The sequence below is a fragment of the Daktulosphaira vitifoliae genome, unplaced genomic scaffold (assembly GCF_025091365.1).
Source record: "Daktulosphaira vitifoliae isolate Bord-2020 unplaced genomic scaffold, ASM2509136v1 Scaffold_375, whole genome shotgun sequence".
NCBI lineage: Eukaryota > Metazoa > Arthropoda > Insecta > Hemiptera > Phylloxeridae > Daktulosphaira > Daktulosphaira vitifoliae.
The window spans coordinates 1-8739 of record NW_026099940.1 but is presented as its reverse complement, the minus strand read 5'-3'; the positions used below and the strand labels follow the sequence as shown (position 1 = coordinate 8739).

Sequence of the window (8739 nt, the reverse complement as noted above, 5' to 3'; positions counted from 1 at the left end):
GATTATATCATCTCTAGGTGTCCAGCAGGTTGTATTATACATTAATATTCCAATTTCTTAATAAATATTTATTTATATCGTTGTTAACCTAAAGTGTTATATATATATATTGTAGTGCGACCCTTGGTAGTTCCTCTAAGGGAATATAAATTAAATAGGAAACTTCAGTACCTAAGGTAGATATAGCCTAGCCAGCTATCCCCCGTTGGTCCCTTAGAATACTGTCGACGGGCATTTAGGCTAAACCCCTAAATAGCGACGTAACAATTGGTGGAGGCGCCGATCTCTCTGTTTTATTTTAAACTTTCAGTGAGGGATCCCCCCCTAAGTGTACTACAATTTTTATATACCGCTTTTCACGGTTAATTTATAAATTAAATATTTTTTATTTATTATTGGCTCACTTTATTATAATAGTAACAATTGTATAGTTAGGTATAACTATAAATTAAGTCTTTGAGTTACATAATCTTTTATATACGTTTATATGCCTCTCTATAGTTATTATTTAAAACGCACCTTTAATAATCAAACTTGTAGAATTACCGAAAGAGTTTGGAATCTATTAGGTTTTGATAGTAATATTTTGGAACTAACACCAGATCAGGTTATTAGTTCATTTGGAAAGAAAAGGGGTATTTCTGTTTCTAAGGCTTTTGATCATACCGCTTTTATAAAATTTCCAGTAGGAGCAACTTTAATTTACGAAAGCACTATAATCGAAGTTTATAAACGAGAAAGTAAACGGCAATATTACCGAAACGGTTTCAACAAATCTCCCTTTTAGAAAAAATTGAAATTTTAAAAAAAGATACGAAAGGTTATTATTTTTGTTATTGTACAAAAGGGGAATTACTTAATATTTTGTCATTTTTAAACGCAGAACAGCCGATTAATAGTCACACTAAAGATTTGATAAATAAATTACGTTCTATTTTCAAACAACCACCCATCTCAGAAAAATACGAATCTGATTCGGACTCCGAGGCAGAAAAACTTGATAAAATTCCAAGTACTCTGTCGGTCCCACTAAGCACAAAAAGCGCTTCTTCGAGTGAATCGAACACCCCTACCGATCTCGAAAAAACCAACGTCGAATTTCCTTTAGCTAAACCATCAGAAATTTCACGCGAAGTCACTGTAGAACTTAAACCTATTTTTGCGCAAACAAAACTTATAGAAAATAAACCAGTTAAATTAATAACTACTATGGCTAGCTCAATTTTACCACAACAGTTCTCGGGTAAATTATCGGAGGATATTATTAGATTTCTTTCAAATTTCGAACGAGTTGCATAAGCTAACGGTTGGGATGATAATATGAAACTCGTTATGTTACCACTTTCCCTTAAAGGCCAGGCACAGACAGTGTTTGAAAATAAAGAGGCAGAAGTGGATGTTCCTACTTGGCAGGCAATGAAAAATGTACTAATTAGATATTATAATTCAGAAGCCCAGAGAAGAATGAGACTTAAGAAATTAAGAGAGAGAAAAAAAGAGGACCATGAAAGCATTTTAGATTACTTTTCTAATGTTAAAGCCGAATGCAGGAGAGCAAACGAGGATATGTCAGAAAGTGAAATAATAGACACAATTTTAAACGGTTTGCCCGACCAATATTTCGAAAGAGTAGGTTGGGTTGACGTTAGTTCATTATCGGTATTAGAGGAAAACATTATAAAAATAGCGAGCTTAGGCATAGACAAGAAAATAGACGATAATAAAAAAATACAACAACAGCTTGACATTTTGACAGAAACCCTTCAGAAGAATCTAAGTATGAATTCGAGTAAAAATAAGTACCATGGGAATAATAATAGGAATAATAGCAGGAATTTTAATAATAATAATAGGAACCTTAATTATAACAGTAGAAATTTCGATAATAATTCTAATAATTTTGGTAACAACAATGGTAATCATTTTAACAATAACACTAAATATAATAATAAATATCAAAATTACAATAATTTAAATCGAAATACAGACGGTCATTTTTACAATTCTAATAATAATAATAATAATGGTAACTACAGAAACAATCACAATTTTAATAATAATAATTCTTATAATAATAACAGATTTTCTAATAATACAGGTCAAAATTATAACAATAATAATGGTGGGCGAAATCAGGGCGCAGAAGGTCCGTCTACTAATAAGTGGGCCCCTAATCAGCGGCGTCCGCAGCAAACTCAAAAAAACGAATAAATCAAAATTCGATTGTTAGGGCGAATTTTGACACTCTTTCGCGACCTAGCCAAAAAGTTCAATCACCATCTCCCATTACGAAAGCAACATTAGCGCAAAATAATTTAAATATCACGGGTGTCTCTAATTGTTTTAACATTTTTTCAAATTATNTCTCTAATTGTTTTAACATTTTTTCAAATTGCGCATCGGTCCCTCAACCTATAATAATTGGGAAATTAAATAGTATTGAGTCAAAGTTTCTCATTGATACGGGGGCATCGATTAGCATAATAAGTAGCGCTACACTTCCCATGAATCATGATATTATTCCAGCCCAAAACGCGACCCTTACTACAGCAAATGGGTCCCCTTTAGATTTATTAGGTACAACCTCAATTGAAGTAAATTTCTGTGAGCATAGTTTTATTATTGAATGCGCTGTCGTTAAAAACTTAAATGGGTATACTCTTTTAGGTAATAGTTTTCTACACAAATATAAGGCTAATATTGATATGTATGATTCAAAGATTATTTTTTTGGACGGACCACACAGGGTGACCGTACTCTTCGAAAAATTCAGTTCTAGCAATGTCGCAAATCATATTCTTTCACACAAATATTCTACCAATGTTTCCATTGAGTCCACAGCGGCGAATATGCAGGTTTCAAAAAATATCCCACAAGACGGCTTTTGCGGCATAAATACATTAGTAGAGGTGTTGAAAAATAAAAATATTAATGTTAATTTTCATGATATTCAAGTATTACTAGGCGTAGATTCTGCAAGTCAGCCTGTCTGGCTTGAGGCAGAAGATCTAGCAGCCGTCGCGTCATATTACAATAAAAATTTAATTGTACTTTCCCAAGATAACAATTGTTCGGACGTAAATGTTATCGCATTCACAGAATTCGATCGAGATAACGTGTTTGTTTTATTTTCCCACTGTCATTTGTCTCCATTAGAATATGTAAAAAATTTTACTGTTAATTTTAATATTAAAACATTTGTGCATATTAATGACAATATTTCAGTCGCCGACAGTCGTAAAATTCTAAACTCCAGACAAAAAAATTATGATTTTACCGAACACTTCAAACAAAATGATGCGTCAACACCAGACGTACACTTCGAATCACAGGTTAACGAAACATGTTTCGCAAAAGGTCGAATTCGACATTAACCCGTATTTATCTCACGATAAAAAACAAAAACTTGAAACGTTGTTGAATAATTATAATGAAATTTTTTCAAAGGCTAAATTCGACTTGGGCGAGATAAAATTACCTGATATTGAATTAAAATTAAATCGTGATCAAATAATAAATTTACCGAATTTCAAGTTAAGCGTTAAAGAATGGGCTGAGGTAGAAAAACAAACTAACGAATAATTAAAGGCCGGCATAATAGAACCGTCAAATAGTCCTTATAGTAAACCGGTATTTTTAGTAGGTAAAAACCTCCCACAGAGTGACAGAAAAGGGGCCACCCCTAAGGAGTATCGCATGGTTTTAGATTATAGAAAATTAAATTCGATTTTATTAAAAGAAAGTTTTCCCATGCCGATAATTCAAAATATATATGACTGCTTAGCTGGTAACCGCTATTTTTCATTATTAGACGCGTCCAGTGGTTTTTATCAATTAAAACTATCTAAAAATTCTCGACAATAAATAGCTTTTTCTATTGATACGGGGCATTTTCAATTCAAAAGACTTCCAATGGGACTTAATAATGCTCCAGCAATATATCAGGCCGCTATGTGCAAAATTATGGGAGGTCTTACTTATAAAAATAATATTTGCTACTTAGATGATTGCACAGTTTTTGGAAAATCTTTCGATCAATATTTATATTCATTAGACATAACATTACAAAGATTTAGACAGTATAATCTAAAATTGAAGCCATCAAAATGTAAATTCGGATACGAGGAAATACAAGTACTCGGTAATATCATAAATTCGAAAGGCATTAAGCCAACCGATGAGGTCATTGAATCGGTAAAAAAATTCCCTTCCCCTAACACTATTAAACAACTTCGTAGTTTTTTAGGACTTGCCAATTATTTCAGAAAATTTATTCCTAACTTTAGTAAACTGGCAAAACCTCTTACAGATCTCACTAAGGGTAAATTTAAAACAAAAAATGAAAAAATTAAATGGTTAACTGAACATGAAACAGCATTTAAAGAGCTAAAATCTAAACTTACGACACCTCCACTCCTCGCGNTAAAGTCTAAACTTACGACACCTCCACTCCTCGCGCATTTTAACGTAAATTTGGAAACTATACTAGTAACAGATGCTAGTAAATTAGGTCTAGGTGTTATACTTCAACAACGTGACGATAACAACGAAATTCATCCAATTTCTTACGCGTCTAAAAAATTAACGCCCGCCGAGTTCAATTATTCCGCAATGGAACTCGAGGTTTTAGCTATTCAGTTCGCGTTTACCCACTATAGGCAATATGTTCACGGTAAGAAGATTGAGGTTTGGACTAATCATAAAAACTTGACAAGTTTTATGAACATAAAAACTGAATCTAACGTTGTAAACAGGATACGAACGAAATTAATGGGCTATGATTTTGAAGTAAAATATAAAAAAGGTATTTTTAATAGGGCCGCGGATCATCTATCGCGTTATCCCAGTTCAAGTGAACTAATTAATATTTTAAATTCGAATATTAAAAATGATATTTTTAAAATAAATCTTGTTCAACCTATTAATATTGCTGTAGAACAAGCAAACGATGCATACTTGCAAAACATTATAGGAGCTATTAAAAACCCTATCTCATCAAATTCGTTTTATTTAAATAAGGCCGACAATTATGAAATAAAAGATAATGATATATTGTATTACAAAACGAAAATTAGACAAATCCCTGTATACGCACTAGCTTTACCTTCAAACTTTATTAAACAAGTAATTTTAATTTTAATTTTAAACAAGTAGTTTTTTAATAAATCTGCCAAAAACAATATTCTGGTCGAGTCGCCTGTTCACGTAGACCAGTTAAAACCTTTCGTTTCTAGAATATAAAATCCATTCAAATCTCGGCCCGGAGCTAGCACTAAAATAGTAAAATATGTATAGCAATAAGATGACAATATAATTACAATTTAACAATTTTCCGAAAATATATGGTGTATAATAATCATTGTCGATATTATTACTTTTTTTTTTATTTTTGCTGACATAAATTATAGGCAAGGTCAGCGTAATAACGCACCCGAAAAATTGATCTTATTGCGACAACGGTGCTCTTCGCTTCTTAAGACCCAACGAATATTATTATATTGTGCTGTTTCAACTCCCAAAAATTCTTAAAAATTTGATTATAATTTATTATTGTTCTAATATGTTCGAATTTGTTTAATCCAAGATGGTTTAAGGGTAAAATGCTATATTAAAGTACACTATTTATATTAAATACGCTTACCTACCACTTAATAATAATTATGACTCTAGAAAAGTTTTTTTTTTATTGCTATTGACAATAATTCATTACCCCAGTGGCGACTGTAGAGAATATTCAATAAATCTGATTAATTACCTAGGTTACATTTAAAAAATCTAGACACTCTTCAATTTTAAAATTACCCCCTGTTAAATATAAGGATTAGTATGAACAATCGTGTTACTCTTATATACTAATTACTTATATATAATCTTATATCCTAAAAATTTCTTAAACTACTTAAATTAAAATCCATTAATTATTCATTCAAATGAAGTCATTCTTTGAGGTTCATTCGACGGGTCATCTTAATCAATAATTCTATCGAAGACTTCTTCGCTGTCACAGGATCTCTCTACTTTGAATTACGATCTACATCTCGATCATTCTACCTGTAAAATATAGTTTTATAAATATCAATATATTTTGAATAAAATTCGATTATTGTAGACTTACTCCTAATAACTATTTAGTTCAATATTTTAAAACCTAATTTCCCTTGTTTATCCTTGAGTCAGATAATCAAGTAGTCGAATAACTAGGTCAATTATTAACATCTATATTAGGCTGGTCCTTATTTTTCAACTTTATAATAAATTGTGCGGCACCCCCTAATTTTGTTTATTTTTAGATAATAATGATTTTTGTTGAGTTTCGTAAGATTTACTTACCCCCTTCGGGTGCCGAATGAGGGTTGAAAATCCACTGAATAGGGTGGTTTTTTAGTTTTCGGCTAATATCTCAACAACAAAAGCTCAAAACGAAAAATTGTATAGAATAAAAATTATAGACCTTAATGTTTTCTATATAAATTGTATCTTTACAAATTCTCGTAGGTTGATTTTTTTTCAATTTTGTTGTCAACACCGACAACATCCTGCGTGTCCGTTATGGACCAGTTGCGTTTGCACCACCATCGGCGCGGGCTGTTGTAAGTGTGTTTTTTATTGATTTTTGTTTTGTTACTTGTTTTTGGTCAGTAACGGATGTAACAAAATCATAGACACAAACGGCCAACCAATGTTTTACCATTCATGGAACATATTGATTGCAAGGCAAGACGGATACAGGTCGGTTCTTTTACAATTTTAATGTATAAAAAAAAATATATATATACTATTGTTTGCTGTTTTTAACTACTTATTATATTTGGTTAAGTAATTGAGATAAAACTTAGATTAAGTATTAATTTGTCTTGTAGTTTATGTTTTTTCTGTAAAAGAGACAGTATTTGTTTATATTGTAATGTAAAATTATAAAAAACTAATATACAGTCCAAAATATTGAGTTTTATTGTATTTCCTTTCTTTTTATATTAGAATTAAAATTCAGCAGTTTTTAAAGATTGTAGTTTCATAACAACAATAAATACTTTAAGAATATTAGAAATTAATGATTTTAATTGTTTGTATGGAAAAAGCTGGTTTAGCTACTTATTTTTGAATAAGGAAATTTTTTTCGATTTTTAAGAGTAATAACTTAAATTAAATGCGAATTGTAATCATTTGACGTATCGTTGAAAAAAGTAGGTGTAATGAGGTTTGGCAAAATAAATCGTAGCCACAAAAAGAACCACATAGTAAAATAATATTAACATGAATATAAATTTCTTCTCATGAGGGGAGACGATAGTGATAAGATCCTTTATATTTATGNCGATAGTGATAAGATTCTTTATATTTATTGAAGTTATTGAATCTAAATGAGATAAATATCAAATGATTTGAAAATTTTATTCTAACTCAGAATAAATTCAAAATATTAAAAGCCACAGGCGGATTTGAACCTCGTACCCTAAGCGTGAAAGAAACAGTTGTTACCCATTCGACAACTGTTCGCTGTTTTTGTCGCATGATAAAATTGGCTATTTAANGTTTTTGTCGCATGATAAAATTAGCTATTTAAGCTAACTCAAATTTAAAAATTACTTTTTCGACTTTATGAACTTTATTCTATGTCAATTAAATTATATAATATTCATGAAAGACAGTGTATTCCCCTAATTGGATATTTTAAAATAAAATAAAGTACAAAACCCAGAATTTTAATANATATTCATGAAAGTCAGTGTATTCCCCTAATAGGATATTTTAAAATAAAATAAAGTACAAAACCCAGAATTTTAATAAAAAAAATAGCATTTGTTTGAATACGGTAGCCATTTGCGCATAGAAGATAGGTCGTCAAGACAAATTTTTTTAAAATTCTATAGTACATGACATAAGCTTTAATTTGATATATATTTAAAGGATACAGTATTTCCGGAACATTTTAAAAAATTAAGTTGAAAAAGTTAGTTTTTGTATAAAAGTTGCTATTTTAAATCCCTATTGTGAGCAGAATAAGTGTTAGATTTTTAAAAAACAAAAAACGAAAGAAAATTACCTAAAGTTTCAATAAAAAAAAATATTATTTTTTTTTGTTAATATTTGAAAAAGTTATGGCAGTTTTAAGAAAAAAATGTGAAAAAAATGACAAAATTTACCGATTTTTAAATTTGTAATTTTTTTGGATATTTCACCTATTTGCGGGGAACGAGGGAAAATTCTTCAATTTTTTAGGTAATGTCTTCCACTAGTAACGATTTGTGATTTTTTGACGTATCATTGAAAGTAATCGGTTCAGTGAAAGCTGAGAAAAAGTAGTGACAGACACACAAAAAAAAAATAAAATGAAATAAATTAACACATCATGGTAAAATTAATACCTTCTCAGCTTCGCATCGAAGCTAATATATTCANAAATGAAATAAATTAACACATCATGGTAAAATTAATACCTTCTCAGCTTCGCATCGAAGCTAATATATTCATTAAAACTAATTGGTGGTAGGTAAAACTTATTGTTGGATACACATCGATTGAATATGCTGTCAAGAAAATGTGTTTTTTGATTATTCATGTTATCGTTGTGTTACATCGAGTGGTTGTCGGTTTTTCTCTCTATGTTACCATTGTCGCAGCCATCTTAACGATTCTTCTGATAAAAGCTCTATGGCGTTTTTGCGAGCTAGTAGTTTTGTATTCGTTTTACTGTAAAAAGAAAATATCACCTTTGCGATTTCCGTACCCTGTGCGCTC

General features: G+C 30.5%; 1 pseudogene; it reads left to right on the top strand.

Moving 5' to 3' along the window:
- Positions 1-487: 487 nt before the first annotated feature.
- Positions 488-2211, top strand: LOC126909425 (bromodomain-containing protein DDB_G0270170-like; annotated as a pseudogene).
- The last annotated feature ends 6528 nt before the right edge of the window (positions 2212-8739 follow it).